Source organism: Cuculus canorus, chromosome 2 (assembly GCF_017976375.1).
Source record: "Cuculus canorus isolate bCucCan1 chromosome 2, bCucCan1.pri, whole genome shotgun sequence".
NCBI classification, from domain to species: Eukaryota; Metazoa; Chordata; class Aves; order Cuculiformes; family Cuculidae; genus Cuculus; species Cuculus canorus.
In genome coordinates this window covers 54757123-54775283 of record NC_071402.1, presented here as the reverse complement: position 1 = coordinate 54775283, position 18161 = coordinate 54757123, and the positions used below count along the sequence as shown (strand labels likewise).

The 18161-nt window shown below is 43.3% G+C and overlaps 1 protein-coding gene across 2 annotated transcripts in view; it reads right to left on the bottom strand.

The window, feature by feature from the left end:
• RALBP1 (ralA binding protein 1) overlaps positions 1 to 15177 on the bottom strand; it is a 38172-nt gene extending 22995 nt beyond the window's left edge. The window contains exon 1 of one of the 2 annotated variants that reach the window (XM_054059472.1): positions 14994 to 15177. The gene's annotated coding sequence lies outside the window, so the exon portion shown is untranslated. Of the gene's footprint in view, positions 1 to 14181; positions 14199 to 14993 lie in introns of those variants that run through there. The other variant, XM_054059473.1, reaches the window with a different exon arrangement.
• Positions 15178 to 18161: the final 2984 nt, after the last annotated feature.

Sequence of the window (18161 nt, the reverse complement as noted above, 5' to 3'; positions counted from 1 at the left end):
AAAAAGATGCATTTCCTACAACATACTGAAAAGCTTAGTTCAAAGCACTGTTTTCACTTAAACATTTCTTGATTGAAAAGTTGCCATGCAGTCAAATAGCAAAATGACATTAGAGGCCATCTATTTTGTTTAACAAGCTGTACCCAAGTATATAAATAGTGGCCCTTCCTTTAATACAGCAACATGACAATGAAAGGAGAAAGAAAAGGAAATGCTTCATGTAGACAGGTAAAGTGAGTTTAAATTTTCACAAGTCAGAAGTAATCACAAAAACAGAGCATTAAGTAACTCCCTGGTGAGTCATGCACTCTTTGTAATTGGCAATAATTAAAGCCTCAAGAAGGGCCTTCACAAGAGATTTTGGATAAAAAGAATAAAATACAAACTGCACAGCAGCATTCAGCTCCTAAACCTAAGATTTCTTTACAGGATACATGATGCTATGAGAATATCAGGAAACTCCCTTAAAAGGAGAGTGTGCACTCACACAACTGCAGTCACAGAGGAATAAGCTGTACATTTTTCAAAATAATATCAGCATCAGATCATCTCTAAAGTAACATAAACAGGTTTGTGTGCTCTCTCATCTACCCAGAGGCGGTTAAAGTCTGTTGCAATCACGCTACCATCCAAAGTGTTTCAAGTTCTGCTCTGAGAGTCCATACCAACTCAGAAGCAGTGATACACAAAGTACTCTCACAATCAGAGCCATAGACCACACGCATATTTGAGTGGACTGTTGCAGGAGCCAGCTCACATTCAGAATATGTAGCACTATGCAGGTTATTATTCCCTTTTATTGAGGGTATTGCAGCTCTTCATGAATCCATTCAGTGGAGCGAAAACCTTAAATACTTATAGATATTGCAAAAATACCAGAAACAAAGATTCTGATCACATTATGATAAAGTCTCACAATCATACCAGTATAAATTCTCCACGTGTTAGCATACACTTTCCAGTTTTGTTCACTTCAGGAAAAACAGTTTGACAGTCTCTAGTCTACAAATTCTGCAGAGCAATTCACAGGCCGTTTTGCAGAGACATCTTGGGGAAAACAAAACTTGGATCCCCTGGGGAGAGTTAATTGCTTTGCTACAGAGAAAGTGCACCTAAGAAGAGACTGACCATAACCACACAGAAAAAGTCCCTGTCCAGTGACTCTGCCTCCGACTCCTGCGCTGGCTATTAACATCCTAATTCCCTGGTGAGGCAAGCTGTGGTTGTTCACATCCAACTGTCTCTTCCAGAGCAAGCTAAGGCAGATCGTCTAGGAGAAAAGCCTAGGAACAAATCCTTACAGGGTAACAACCAAAGCAGTGTAGAGAGGTTACATGAACTATATCACATGTGGCTTCCAAGCTCATTCCCATCCTTCAGGGGTATCTCAGCAAGCCCTGCCACGTGTCTTTCCCCAGTTGAATCAAGCTTCAAAGTGGTGCACTCTATTATGATCACAACTCCTTATCTAAGAGGCATTCTTAGAATTACATGGCCAGCTAACAACTGGAAAGATTACTGTTTGATTGCTTTACATTGCACCTTTCTGAAGTAAAAAGTAGACGGTCTGGACTCTTCACAGTGAAGTAGATGGATACTGTCAGCCAGGCCAGACTTTTGCAGAAGTTATCTTGACTTATCAGTTACTGGCGCCATAACTGCTACTGCCCACCCAGGGAATAAAGTGCTGGTCCACTCTTACGGATTGTTTGGCCTTAGGCACTGTGAATCCTGCTCCTGGTCCTCACAGTCTTGTCGCCACAAGTAAACCAATACCAGTTCCTCTCCTAATCAAGCCCAGTAGACCAGTTTCCCATTCTGCAGTCTAGTCCCGCTGCTTCCCAGGCTCAGTCTCTCTCCACCAGTTCCTTTATTCCTCTCTCCTGCAGTCCAGTTCCCCAACCGTACCTCTTCTCTCTCACAACCTCCCCCTCACCATGTGGGTGGTGCAGCACCTAGACCTATGCAACTTCAGTTTCACCATTTCTCTTCTCCACATCCAGTGCCAAATCTAATCTCTCCTTCTGGCTGCTCCCTATCTCCCAGGTTTTCCCTTGCCACCTTCCATTTCTTTCACAGTGAATTCCAGTTAAGGCTTCTGAAAATTACACCCCACACACAAGCAAGGAGTTTGGAGGTGAGCCCCAGCCAAATGTAGGTTTCCCCTCTAAAATACAAACAGCATTTAAAAGGTTTGCTTGATTACGAAAATACTCTTAATTACGCTAAAGAGATTTTCTTTCCTGCTAGTTTAATCCTCAGAAAAAGTTTGAAAGAATTTGGTTGGCGTGTTCTGTTTACATTTTTAAATACCACCCTAATAAATGCAATCAAGCAATTTTCAGCCCAAATAAAAATGTGGTGACTTTTGATAAGGGCTAAACTACTGAAAACTCCTGAAGATTTTGGCTGGGGTAGAGGTAATGACCGGGCATTGGTTGGTTGGTGTCAAGTAATTGACATTTCCATCACTTTTCCCTCTTGGGTCTTATCTCTCTCTGTTATTTTCCTTTTCATTACAATTTATTGCTATATTTCAATTATTAAACTGTTCCTATCTCACCCCATGAATTGTCCTCACTTTACCATTTCAATGTTCTTCCCCTCAGCCTACCAGAAGGGGAGTGAGTTAGCGGCTATGTGGTGCTTAGTCGGCGGCTGGGGTTAAACCACGCCAAAGCAGAGTTGAGTAATATGAACCGTCCTGCAAAAGCATCAAACTCTCCCATACTTCTGAAATATGCAACACTGTACAACATATATGTTACCTATTATTGCTTAGATCAACCTTAATTCATGGTGTAACAAACCTGCCCCTTTTCTCTGTCCACCTCTCCAAATTCCCACTTGTGCCAGTACTAAAGCTTGGAAAACAGAAGAGAAAGTTTAACTTCTACCACTTAACAGAAGACGGGAGGAAAATACAATAAAGCTTTGCGGTTTACTTTTTTATCAATTGCTATAAACATAGTATCACTTTAAGATTTTTTTGCCCTCAGGACTATAGACAAGTGTTACACAATTCATGTTTTCAGAAGTCTTTTGAAGAGTCATCCCATCCCTAGTCAACAAAGGTCTGCAGCAAGTCATACAACTGATGATCTTGCAGATCAAGAGTAATGTTTATACTTTGACCAGTTCCTGGGATGTGTCTGGTTAATGACAAACTCCCCTTGCAGAGTTTTCAACTACAGCATGGTTTTGTCATACTCCAGTGCCTGAACACAGCCAATTTGAGAACAGCTGTTCATTTAGTGGAGTCAGTTAAAAAACCCACAACAGTCTGATTGGTTGAGCTGAACATACCATCAACTACTGCCAAAAAAAGCAAGTGCTTATCCCCAGAGTGAGAAAAAGAAACCCCACAACAATAAAATTAAGGAGAAGAGAAATCAATGGATTTTACATCAAATATTCTACTGGAGTTTTAAGCATTTCTGCTATTCTTTCAAGAGCATCTACAGATTGACCATGACGGATCACACAACAGAGAAGGGAATCTAGTTTTCAAGACAGGCCAGAGCTCTGCACACTCAGTTCCATAGAATCATCACAGAATCATCGAACAGTGTGGCTGGTGCGGAAAAACGGGGTCTCGCCCTGTTTCTTGTTAAAGCCCTGCGGGACTGGCGCTACTCGATCATCACAGAATAGTTTGTGTTGGAAGGGACCTTAAAGACCATCCAGTTCCAAGCCCCCTGCCACGGGCAGGGACACCCTCCACTACATCAGGTTGCTCAAAGCCCCATCCACCCTGGCCCTGAACACCTCCAGGGATGGGGCATCCACAGCTCCTCTGGGCAACCTGTTCCTCACCATCCAGTGCCTCACCACTCTAACAGGAACAGATTTCTTCCTAATATCTAATCTAAATGTCCCTTCTTTCAGTTTAAAACTATTACTCCTCATACTATCACTGCAGTCCCTGATGAAGAGCCTCTCCCCATCTTTCCCGCAGACCCCCTTTAAGTAAGGCAGCTAGAAGGTCTCCCCAGAGCCTTCTCTTCTCTAGGCTAAACAAGCCCAATTCTCTCAGCCTGTCCTCGTATGAGAGGTTCTCCAGTCCTCCGATCATCTTCGTGGCTCTCCTCTGGACTCACTCTAGCAGATCCACATCCTCCCTGTGCTGAGGACTCCACAACTGAACACAGGACTCCAGGTGAGGTCTCACGAGAGCAGAATAGAGGGGAAGAATCACGACCCTTGACCTGCTGGTCACACTTCTTTGGATGCATCCCAGCATACAGCTGACTTTCTGTGATGCAACCCACATTGCCATCTCATGTTGAGCTTTCTCATCAGTCAACAGTCCCAAGTCCTTCTCCTCAGGGCTGCTCTCAATCCATTCTCTGCCAAGCCGGTAATTGTGCTTGGGATTGCCTTGACAATCACCTAGTCAAAAAAATTTAATGACTGGGTGCAGTCATCACCCAGTTAAAAAAATCTAAGGCTATACATAGCCTAGTTTGGGGGGGTTGTGTTTGGCTTTTGGTTGTGTATTTTGGGGGGATTTTTTGTAGTGGTTTTTTTGGTTGTTTTTTTGTTTTGTTTTGTTTTGTTTTTTTTAAGAGTGCATTAGCTAATGAATGCTAAAATACTGGTAATTACAAGCGTAAACAACAAATATTAAAGACATTTTGCTTTGGATTTACCACTGGTAACAAATTTGGGACATGCCTACACACCAGAAACGTGTAACATAATGCACTGGCATTTCTGTTACAGCAATAATTTACCTGGCAAAAGCAACAGCAGCAGAGATACAGTAACCCACTGTGAAGCTCCAGCCAGCAGGTAGAGTCCAAGTTCTATGGAAATCTTGGGAACATACTCCATTGACATTTGCAGGCAGATGCCAACGTTGCTGCATTATCATCATATTTCTCACCTGTACTGATTACAACAAAATCAGAACAGGTAAAATCCCCTACAAACATCACTTAACTTGGGTCTGCTGGTTTGTATTTTAAAAGCCACTTGCTACCATCTACTAGCCCCCTGAGTTCAGTACAGACAAAGCCTAGCTACGCTTTGACAACTGCATGGATCTGCTTCACACGCAGAGGAATGACAAAGAGCCCACATGCTGCACAAAGTACTGCACACTGAATCCACAGCATCGCTTTTTAATCCATTATTGAGATATTATCTTTTAGACTGGATGTAGAAAAAAAATAAAATTGGAAGCACCATGCTTTTTCGCTGAATTAGCTGAACTGTGGTCACTATTTTATTCATAGAATTTTCAAAAAGCATTAAGTTCATTTCACAGAAATCACTTCATAATCCTTTAACAGCATGAACAGTCTAGTTTACCTTACCAAAGACAAAGAATATTTAATTCTAAGGCCTTATCATTCTCAGAAATAAGCACCTTCTGAAAGTATACTAACAACACACAAACCTTTAGGGTTAAAGTAGCAAAAATTAAGTTTCTTGTGCTTTACATTGATTGTTTTCCACCACATACTGGAGACATGTGAAGAGATCTATAAATTACAGACTGTCACTTGACCTGACAACTCTATCAGATAAGAAACTAAGAACAGCTTTGCTTGGATCTCTTCATACTGTGACACACGACACAGATGACTGGTTTCCATGTATGACTTTTTTTCATGTTTAAAGTGCTGCATGTTACAGTGTAACACAAGCGATCGTATTTGACTTCTAGCCAATATTAAATTAAAACAGAACTATCATGCTTGAGATAAAACCTATTCTACTGTAACAGCAGAAAGGAAAAGAAAGACTGTGACAGAAAAACTGTTCACATAGCAGCTTCTCTAATTATTTTCAGTGATTATTTAATAACTACATCTATCTGCAGGACCTTAGTTTGTGACTTTAAAAGTCCTGTAAATCATCAAGCTAATACTAGTGGCTATTGACCTAGAAACTGAAGCAAAGCTAAAGTCTGCCCTTTTGCATTCACCAGTTGTTTTATTAGGCCTATACTGAGTAAAATCAACTGGAGATTTGGTTGCATGCAAACGTTTTCCCAAATTAAATATAATGGATAGGACTGTAATGTTTCTGTGTTGCCACCACAGCCCTTCTTAGCAAAGCCTTGTTGTAGATGCAGTTTTACCCACCAAAAGACTTTGTCTGATGCAGCTGATTTCATTTGGCCACGCATTTTGAGCTATGCCACCAAAACGGTAGCTTTATTGAACGATGTTACTACTGGAATAGATACCCATGTCTGACAAACTCATGCGATATGTAAAAGAAAATTATGTTGGTTTTGGGTTGGTTTTGGTTTTTTACCATGGTCTAAAAGTGTCCACACAAGAGGAGGACTATATAATTTCCTCTTTTCAGACATACTCCGATCAATGCCAATGACCACTCTTCATCAAGACCACATCAGGTACTTAGTCTTTCTGTAAATTTCTAAGTTTTTAGTTATTTTTTTCAGCACCATATGTAGAGTTGGGATGAACAAGTTCTCTTTTCCATCCTTGCCCCAGATTCACTCTTTACCCAAGGGGAAAGTAAATTTAAATATTTATAAGTGCAGTAGATTATTAATTATGATTAACATCACCACCTCCAGGGCTGAGATGTTGCAAAATGTCCTGCGTGTGAACACTGAAAACCCTCACAAACACACTCAAGGCAAGGTGTGGCACCACCCAGCTTGGGGCAACAGCTGGTCTCTCTGTAGCAAATGGCTGGGAAGCACGAAATTGCCTCCATCGCCAGCAACGGCTTCTTCATAGGCAACTACAGGGAAGACTCATGAGTTCATTACTGATTTAAAAACAGCAGCAGGACCCACAAGTTCACAGTATTTGTCTTCTACACCAATTTACATAGCCAAACAGCCTTACAAGAAAGACCACAAGAAACACCATCTGTCTAGCAAAATGTATAAACATCCTTACAATTTAAAACCAAATTCACATATATTTTCTAAAATGGGCCTTGGCTCAATCTGTAGCACCTAATGCAGTAATTTTTGGCAATCCTATGACTCCGGAGTACCATAAAAAACCTACACCTTCTGAAATACACAATTCTGAAATACAAATTTCCCATTTTCAGTTTACTTGCCAAATGTAATAAAAATGCACTGAATAATAACACAAATAGACAATAAAAATACGTATTCTTCACAGCAGGCAAAAAAAGTTCAGTATCTGATTCTCAAATCTGTTACGTAGTTTTACCTACACAAGAAAAATCATGCTGCTTGAAATAAAATTAGCATAAGTAGTTTAATGGAAGCCCTAGTATACGTAAGATAAAGCAGCGCCATTGTCCTCACAACAAAAAAGAAAATAAACTGCCTCTGTCTGTATAAGGCATTTTTAAAAGTGGCAAAATGCTTGCTCTTCAGTACTAAAACCCATGAAAAGTAATTACCTGTCAAAAATACATATCTGTAACTGACTGTTCTAATGATACAAACTGCAAGCTTCCGTGACACACATTTGTGTATCTTCACGATGTCTTCAAAGTCTGAATGAAATAGCGTATTAAAACCACACTTACAAAAGAAGAATTTATAAAGAACTAGCAACCAAAAGCAGCCAAACCGATACAGAAAATTGCAAGCCAGTTTCATCATAAAATAAATAAAATACCATAAGATTGTAGTGCACAAAAGGAGCGCTGCAGGTAACAACCGATGCAACTCCTCTGCTGTTTTTTTTGATAAAGCATACACATTTTGGCATATTCCAAGATACATACATGATATAAATTGCTAGAAAATCACAATTATCTATGTCAAGGAACCTGGATTTGAATCTACATTGCAGTATATCAGTCATGTTAATTTAGTGAACCCTCCAGACAACACAAAAGAACTCCACATATTCATCACTTCCTCTTTCAGTTGGAAAGCTGCATTTCATTTCCTCCAACAGCTTTGAAAACCTTTTTCAAAACATGACTGATAAAACCCTGCCTGATTACCAGTGGCATGAGTTGTATAAATTTTGGAGAACTGCAACCCCAAATTTCAGGACTGAAACTTCAGAAGCATGACCTGTGAAAGATCTCTGCATCTGAGATTAGCCTCCAAGTGGCCAGCACTTAACGGAATTTGTAAAGAGTAAAACATCTAAAGAACAAGAAAAGCTAAAACCACTAGGCTGAAATAATCCAAGGAGTTTCTGGGTAAACCTATTCATCGGACAGTTGTTTTTTTTTTTTTCCCCAAGTTCTTACACTTTAAGTCCATTCAACCAATTTAAAGAAAGCCCATCAAATATTAAAAGCTCTTTAGGCTATCTTAAAACAACAGCATGTCCTTTGAAGCCAACACAACTGAAAATTAAAATATGAGGGTGTCAGATGACATTCTTCTTCAAATTGTATTAAAAATAAAGGTATTTTAGGATTTGTACAGATTAGCATTACGCTTTTACATAACATCTGATTCACAACATTAAAATCTATCATAGTTCTATTTTTACAAATACAGTAAAATATCTGCCAATTTAATTATCTTATGTGAGGCAATATTACATTAATACACTCAATATTAAGTAAGTAAAAGGAGTGTATTGGACAGAGGAAAACAATAAGCAAGAATTACGTACTTTAATAGTAACATGATGCAAAAACACTACTAATGTAGAATTAGAATTTATGTTTAGCATTCAATGCAATTCATTGTTATAAAAATCAGCGGAAATGTATTTTCATTGCAACATCAAAAAAATTCTGCACCTTGACAGGTGATACTTATTTAAAAAACTCACTTGGACAGGACAGAAATTAAAGTAGCAATAAGTCTAATTACCAGGGTAAACTAAATAGTAAATTTCACAAAATATATTATAGAAAGAACATTACAATTATAGTTTCTAATTCTTAGGTGTAACTCCTATTTAAAAAAGTTAGGTATGGTTTTAGAGAGAAGTGATGGTCTTAGAATCACAGAATCACTAGGTTGGAAGGGCCCCACTGAGTCATCGAGTCCAACCATTCCTAACACTCCCTAAACCATGCCCCTCAGCACCTCGTCCACCCGTCCCTTAAACACCTCCAGGAAAGGCGACTCAACCACCTCTCTGGGCAGCCTATTCCAGTGCCCAATGACCCTGTTTGTGAAAAATTTTTTCCTGATGTCCAGCCTGAACCTCTCCTGGTGGAGCTTGAGCCCATTCCCTCTTGTCCTGTCCCCGGTCACTTGGGAGAAGAGGCCAGCTCCCTCCTCTCCACAACCTCCTTTCAGGTAGTTGTAGAGAGCAATAAGGTCTCCCCTCAGCCTCCTCTTCTCCAGGCTAAACAACCCCAGTTCCCTCAGCTGCTCCTCATAAGGCTTGTTTTCCAGCCCCCTTAACAGCTTTGTTGCTCTTCTCTGGACACACTCCAGAGCCTCAACATCCTTCTTGTGGTGAGGGGCCCAGAACTGAACACAGTATTCAAGGTGTGGTCTCACCAGTGCCAAGTACAGAGGGAGAATAACCTCCCTGGACCTGCTTGTAGAATTCTTTCTAAATTTTCAGTGAAAAAGAGAAGCTGCAATTTTTGTCACGGTGATAGCTGTTTCCACAAATGTCAAGTTAACAGTGTTATCATCAAACATTCTTAAAACCCATGTATTCAGCTCAAGCTCTGGTAACACCAGAGGTCTATGCTCAGTCCCCTCCAGTCAGATGTCCATCTTCTAGCACAAAGCTCAGTTACTTGTAATACAGAAGCCCCGGGATCCTACTGCAACTCTAAAACAGGAGGTAAACTCCATGAACTGACTTAAGTTGGATCAGTGAAACGTAAAATTTTCATGTTACAGAGGACAAAAATTAAACACAAATACATTTTATCTATACATAACTAAATTAATTGACTCAAGTGACGAGTTATTCACTGCTACTAATTGTACAAACCAAGCAGCCTGAAACTAGATTTATTTTCCTTAAAACAATTTTCAGTTTGGTCCAAACTCATGCTCTGATTTGGAATGTCAAACCTTATTACCAAGGACTCATTCATACTCACAGCAACTACCTGGTCCCCTTCTCACCTCACAGCAGCCATCTCTCATTCCTCTCTTTCCTTGTATGTCTCCAGTGACCTAAACAGCCAGTTTAAAAAAGCTCAGTTCCTTGTGAGCATGGAGAATAAGGAAGGCAGTGTGGAATTGAGAAATCGTGACATCATTACAAAGCTGACCCTCGCACTGCTCTGAAGTAGAGGGCAGCAACTATTCCGATGAAAAAAGCACATCCCTCAGAAACTGCAAAAATGCATCTGCACACTTAGGCAAGGCCTTCCACAGTACTGTGCTTCATGTTGGGCTATAGCTGGCAAGAATCATTAAGCCATTCCCTGCTTCCTCCAGGAAAGACATTAGCCCAGATGGAAGCAAGCCAGGGTTTCCCTACAAAGTCAATCTGCAACCCCAAGGATCGTAAACTGTTTTTAAAATAAATTTCATAGTTGCACTGATTGCTCAAGGTTTGTATTTCTACATCTCTTCCCACCACCTGAAACAAATGGACAGGTGACAAATTACTAACAGGCACACACCAATGAGGATGAAGCGACTTATGTCACTGCCTTCAATTATTATTATATCAGAATAATTGCATGATTTAATTCTGCACATAGAAGACAATATTGAATTTGTTTAAAACTAAACATACCATTTTCTCTACTTTTTTTTTTAAAATGGGGCTGCATGTCACACTAATTTGCACTATTAAACAGCTTATTCAGGTTTATATTACAAGTGGTGACAACTCCTTTCTTTCGTACTATAGATTTCCATGTTCATTAAATAATTTGTTGCTATTTTTTAGCCATGATGTTATATCAAGCTGCTTCTGGAAGAAACTGGGACATGCTCATTATCCGTACTTTTGTTTACTTAGTATTATAGAATTTATACATGGAAAAAATACCAAAACATGTTCTCTAGATTTACTTACCAGAGGAAATAACTACTTCTAGATAGTGAACTTATAGCTCCTAAACACTGTAATCTCATGTTTTTGAATTGACAGATCTCAGTCTCCCGTGCATACTTAGAATTCATATATTAGACAAGAAAAAAAGACTGCTTTTTCAGTGCACAACTAGCAGTAAATGATGCTAAAAACTCCAGTTATATTTCACTAATATTTTTGGTCAGACATACTGTGTTTAGGTATTAACTTCGTTCTTTACCTTCTTAATAAATAACTTTATCCACTGCATTTATTACTGCACTTTTTATTTATCTTTTTCACAAGTTCTTCCCTACTGGTTCAAAATTGTCACCACACTTTATTGATGAAACCTAAATAAAGGTATTTTTCCTAGTACACTGTCTTCTAGTAACAGAACAGAATAAACTATAAAATCTCTTTGGGTATATTTGAACTGAGTGTTGTGTGAGTCTACTTACTGGACCACCACTCCTCAAGGCAATTGTATATATCCCTCCCCATCCCACTTCCCAGCAGCTGCCCTGAGTAAGCAGTCACCCCCCACTTTCTCCTGCAGCCTAAAGAAAAACTGGAAGCAGGGAGTGCAGGATCCCTGCTGTTATTCAGCTTCAGAGAGGAAAGCTGGCTGCTGCCGCTGCTAACATCAAAGAGTCTGTCACTCAACTACACCTTCACAGCTTCAACCAAGTTTGTATGCGTTGATGTCTAACCAAAAGGTGAGGGACAACCGTGATAGGAATAATTATGGACAAGAACAGAATCATGCCTTTCCTTTTTCTAAAACAAACCTGCATCCTCACCCTTCCAGTTTTAGCCACACCAGGCACAGAACATAATTGTTACTTGGAAAGCTACCGCCTCTCAACACCACCATGTCTGGGGATGCAGCCCAAGCGCAAGCCTCCCACAGGCCACTTCCAGCCCAATTATGGCCTCATTTGATATATACATATATTTTCAACAACAATTTGAAAACTATGGGTCATAAGACTCAGGTGAATAGCAGAAAGAGCTGATGAATTCTTTAGGTGATAATCTGAAGCAGGACCATGGCAAACCATGACTAGTTTTACAGGTAGCAAATCATTCACTGCTACAAAATGATCAGATGCATGAGTTCAGAGAAAAGCCTAGTAGATTATACTAAACATAAAATAAATGGAAAATAAACATCATATGGTACTTCACTTTGGCATTCTGAGGTCAGCTACACGACACCAAGCTTTACAAAGAAGGAAAGGAAATTCACATTTGTTAATATTTTTCTGCTAAACAGCAGCATCTTCCATTATTAGTCTACAAACAGCTTGTAAGAAACAGCAGTGTTGACTCAGACCTTTCATGTGAGAAAATACAGCCAAAATGTATCAAGGAGGTGCCTAAAGAGTAAAACTGAGACTAGAACCCCAAAGTGTTAGATACAGTGCATGTGCACATCGGTTTTGGTTTAACTACATGTACTGAATTAAGTCATGCAGCTCTGAAGCAAGAATGTAGGCAGTTACAGCACTACCAAAACAACATATTCTGGTATAGACACACGTACACAGAAATAGAAATAAGCTACTATACAGAGAGAAAATTTGCTCCCACTATAACTACAATCACATCAGGGGGTTTCCAGTGAAATGCTTACTTTTGGGGGAAGAAAAACCAAACCAAACCATCAGATGTGCTCCTCCCACCCCTGAATACACCTTAACTAAGACAGAATAACGTCAGAGTTGCAGTGAGGCAACTATTCCTATCATCTATTTCAGATATGGGAAGACACATCTATTTTCTCAAAGTTAGAAATGAGAACCTTAGAACAGGGAAAGTAAAGTTCCCTTCTTCTCTGTAATAAACACCCTATTTTTGACAGTTACCTAGAACGCTACAAGCAAGGGGTTTAGTAAGCTTCAGACACTTAGAAGTAGCAAACACTCAAAAGCACAACAGTTTGGAAGCTTTTTTTCTTTCTACGTTACTTCTCTGTAGAAAAGAGCCCCTGAAGAGTACATGTCACACTGACTGCATAACTATAATATATGTGGACTGCACTAAAAAGAATTGAAGAAGATATGGCATCAGTCAGCAGAAGCTGTATGCAACACCTCAAATGACATCGAAGCCCAAATCTAAGAGATCTCTCTCCCATTTTCAAGCTCGCTGATAAATTCACATGCCTTATAATTCTAGGTCACATCCAACAGAGCCTTAACATCACCCTTGAATCAGTGCATTATAACGATGCTGAACAAACATAGTAAGGGCTTCCAGCACTTTCTACATGAGAAATAGGTAAAATAATGTAATTATGGCTGGTTTGCTGTGCTGGAACAGAAGACTCATACACAAGGCCATCTTGGATTTGAACTGATAAGGCCTTAGCCTACTGTTTTTTATTATTATTCCTCATTAGGGATGACCGTTAACCTCAGGGACACCGGGACAGGGGGCAGAAATCCAAACCACACCATTCCCATGAACAGATAATTTCAAATTATTAGGGTGCATTGCTGGCATTCTCTCTGTGGTTTGTGTTAACAGTCATCAGCACTTAAAAGCAAGAACAGCTTATTTACTCATACCTCACACCCTGATGTACGACGTACAATGGCACATGCTTCCTCAACTGCATTGCTGGGCAGAAAACACAGCATCCTTGGAATCACAGAATCATTAAGGTTGGAAAAGACCTCTGAGATCAAGTTCAACTGTCAGCCCACCATGGTGCCTACTAAGCCACATCTCAAACTGCCACATTTATGCATTTTCTGAACAACTCCAGGGATGGAGACTCCACATTTGCCTTGGCAGCCTATTCCAGTGCCTGACCACTCTTTCAGTGAACAAATTTTTCCTGATGTCCAACCTAAACCTGCCCTGGCACAACTGGATGCCATTTCCTCCTGTCCTATTACTTGTTCCTTGGGAGAAGAGACCACCTCATTGTAGCTGCAGAGAGCAATAAGGCCTTCTCTCAGCCTCTTTTTCTCCAGACTGAACAACTCCAATTCCCTCAGCCACTTCTCATAACATTTCTGCTCCAGACCTTTCACCAGCTTCATTGCCTTTCTCTGGACATGCTTTGGGACCTCGATGCCCTTCTTGCTGTGAGGGGCCCAAACCCAAGCACAGCATTCCAGGTGCAGCCTCACCAGCTCTGAGTACAGAAGCACTGTCACTTCCCTGGTCCTGCCAGACGCACCATTTCTGATACAAGCCTGGATGCTGTTGTCTCCTGGGCACACTGCTGGCTCATGTTCAGCCAGCTGCCCACCAGCACCCCAGCTCCTTTACCTACCAGGCATCTTCACAGCCCACCCTCATCCAAACCCTTATAACTCGTGACATGCACCGGATCCGGACCTGGGCCCGGCCCGGTGGGGAGACAGGATCTGTGCCGGCCGCACCCCCACACTGGCTGGGAAGCGGAAGGGGGGTGTGGCCCCCTTGGCCCCGTCCCCATACAGAGGGGCGGTGTCACTGATGGCCCCATCCCCTGCCAGGCTGAGCTGCACAGGGGGGCGAAGTCTGTGCTGACCCCGCCCCTACTCGGCTGACGTAGGGGGGTGGAGCCTGTTCCGGCCCCACCTCCTCCCCAGCTGAGTAGCTGAGGGAGCGGAATCAGCGCTGGCCACGCCCCCAGCCAGGTTGAGCTGTAGAGGGGGCGGAGTCTGCTGGCGCACCTCCCGTTTAGCTAATGGAGAGAAGTCAGTCCCAGGCCCGCCGAGCTGAGCCCCGGAGGGGGCGGGGTCTGTATTAGCCCCGCCTCCAGACCAACTCCGGCTGTTGCACAAGGGTCGGGGTAAAACCTGGCCCCGTCCCTGCGCAGCTGAGTTTAAGGGGCGGGGTCAATACTGGTCACGCCCCCGTCCGACAGAAATGCACAGGGGGCGGATTAATCCTGGCCCCGCCCCGGCCGAGTTGCAGAAGGGGAGGGGGTCTATCCCGGCCCCGCCCCTGTCCGGCTGAGGAGGAGGAGTCAAGCCCGCCCCCGCCCCGCCCCCACCCGGCAGACGCACCTCCCCCGCGCCCCCACCCACCCGCCCTCCCCCCCAACCCCCGCCAGTGCGGGAGGCGGGGCCGAGGACCCCCGCCCGCGGGCACTCTCACCGTTTCGGAGGCGGGGGGGGGGCTCCGCCTCGTGCCTCAGGCGCGGGGCCCCGCCTCGCCCCTCATTCCGCCGCCGCCTCCGCCGCCGCCCGGCTCGCAAGGGACGGCCGGGGAGCGGCGCGAGCTCCACACCGCGCACGCGCCGCCGCCTCGCGCCGCGGCTCCGGGCCGGCCGGGGGCGGGGGGGGGGGGGGACGGGGAGTGGGGAGCGGCCTGTAGGGTGGCAGGCGCGTGCGCCGACGGGACACCGCCCCCCCCACGCAGCCCTGAGGGAGGTGCTATGCGCATGCGCAGCGTGGGGAGCGGTGGGGGCCGCGCGTGAGGCATGACGGGCATTGTAGTTTCTCGGAGACGTCGCTCCGTGGGTATGGCCGGGCGGCTTCCTGTCGCTGGACTACAACTCCCAGGGGGTGCGCCCCGGTGTTTTGAAGGTCTTACCCGATGCTGGAGCGCCCTGGGATTGGGGGGTTGCGGGAAACCGGGGCGTGGGGACAGGCGGCAGCGAGGAGGTGCCACAGGGGAACCCCAGTGTCATGGAATCATAGAATCGTTTGGTTGGAAAAGACCTTTGAGATCACTGCCTGGAGGCGTTCAAGTTGGATGAGGCCTCGAGCAGCCTGATCTAGTGGATGTCCCTTGCCCCTGGCAGGGGGTTGGGATCGGATGGTTTTCAAGGTTCCTTCCAACCCAAACCATTCTATGACTTTGTGATCATCGAGTCTAGCTGTCGCCCGCCTCCTGCTTCAGTAGGATGCTCCTGGCGGGGAAAGCACGGGAAAAGTTTCCTGGAGCTGCTGTGGGTCAGCAGCCCAGTTGCTCTTCTGAGCAGGTTTATAAGGAAATGTAAGGGTTGGCGATGATTAAAGCAGCGAATGATGAGACACCTTGTGAGAGAAAATGCGTAGCAGTGGGAAGTCGGCAAACGTCAAAACCCGTCAGTGCGAGAGCTCACGCAGCTCTGTCGGCGTTTGCATTTGGCCTGCTTTCCCGTATAACGCTGCCACTGACTCCCATGTTTGCAGCTCACCAGGGAGCAGCCATCGACTTTGGCTTCATCTTGCATAGTGAATTTGACCTTGAATCGTTTGTTACCCGCACTCATCTCTGCCACTCTCTGTAACACAAGAAAACTGAGAAATGCTTTGGATGTGACTTGAGGCGACCTATGCCAAGAAACACATCCCCATCTCAACATGCATCCTGTTTACAGTGATGTTAAAAGGAATTTTGTATTCTTAGTCTCTTTACAATGCAAGTTTCTGTTGAGTTAAGCACCTGCACAACTTGGAGCCTTTTCAGGATTCCTCATCAACAAGGGAATTTGTTTCAGTAAGAACTGGGCCAATTCATTCCCACAGCCTCAAACATAATCCCTGGGCTACTGGACACATGAATACTGTGGCAGTGTGCCACCTGCTCCATTTATTCACTTGAGATTCAATGCTGCTTAGTCTCTGTCAAATGGGCTCTTTGTGCAACCTCCTGCGGTAATGTAAAAGGTCCCCCACAGGAATTTGTGCTATTCAGTAGAAAATACAAAAGGGAGAGTTGTAAACACTCTGATTAGTGTTGGAGCACAAAGATATTGTCTCTGCAACATATTACATAAGCAGGCAACTTCCAGTTTACCTCCTCCCCTCCAGAAGAAACAGCTTAACAGCAAGCCTTACTGGTGTATTTAACTTAATGTCACAGCTCGTGGTTTTTTTGCTATACAAAGGCCCTGTTACTTCTGGCAAAAGAAGAGAGAAAGGTTACTTCAGTAACATCCCGTAGTAATCTGAGATGATTGCCTGTGAGGATCTGCACTTGAAATGACAGTCACCAGAGGCTCTCAGCTCTGAAGAGTATTATCAGAGGCTGTTGCCAACCCAAGTTCATGCACAATGGGCCCATCAACTAATGAACCCAGAATGAATCTTCTTCCATTTTCTGCAGACAAACAAGTGATTGTGTGCAGTGCTGACTATACCAATTTACCGCCATGTGTAACACATTTGGGTGACTTCTGACTTACAAAACTCTTTGCGGCCTGAGGCCTGCTTGCACAGACTGAGGCACTTCCTTACACCCTCTGCACCCCACATTCACTGCTTTAAGGACAAAATCAAGGAAGGATTCTGTGGTGGCAAGGTCTCTGCTTTGAAATTCAGTCTTGCTGATGTACCTGAGCTTCATAAATGTAATAAAATAAAAACAGAGGGGAGCTTTAGAAGCATTTTGTCAGAAAAAAAGAAGGGGGGGGGAAGGCAGAGCTGTTTTAATGAATGGATAATTCCTTCCCATTCCCTCTCAGTTATCCTACTGCTTCAAGGAAGCTGTTTTGGGGGTTGAGGTTGTCTTGGAGAGATGGGAGTCTACGTGGGCTGTACTATTCTGGGATAGCTTCAGACACGCTACTTAATTCTCATTGCAATAAAGCTATACACAGCAGTCATGAAGAGCTGTAGCTAAAGAAAGAAAGTGGTTAGACACATATGGAAACACACATGCAAAACAATGAGAGCCTGTATGTACAAAGGAAAGCCTAGAGGAGTAATTAGTTAATGCCTTTGGAGGGAAAGCACGTCATTTGTAAGAAGTACCACACAGCAGGTGAAGAGAACCAAAAGAGCTGTGTGACACTGACCTCAGCCTATACAACTCCCCTGAGCACTACTATGGAATCACACCATTCCAAGATCTTTGCAGTAAGAAGAACATTTAAAAACACACAATGAAGATGATATAGGAACACGTGGGTCTTGGCAGCCTTTACGTCTTAGATAGATTTAAAAGAAATGGATTTGCTTTGTTCCTTGCAATGTTTCCTATGTCTTTTTACCTATGTGAGAAGCACAGACTTTAGTGGTGTAGCTGCATGGTGAAAGATGTCACACCAAGAGCATGTGGCAAATCTTGGTACAGGTGTTTCTTTTGCAAAACCCAGCAGACACTGCGACCAGCAATACGTTATGTGAGCAACACATAATCCATGAACACGAAGGAGCACAATGGTAGGTGGGAGAATCCCAATACGGTATCCAAATTTGGATATCCCAATACGGTATCCAAAGAAACAAGCACCTCTCAGGGCTGTCCCATGACAGCCATTGCTGTGAGTTATAGGGTTTACTGTGTACAAGATTATGGGACTCCTGGGACGCAGAGCAAGAGCATTTTGTGATG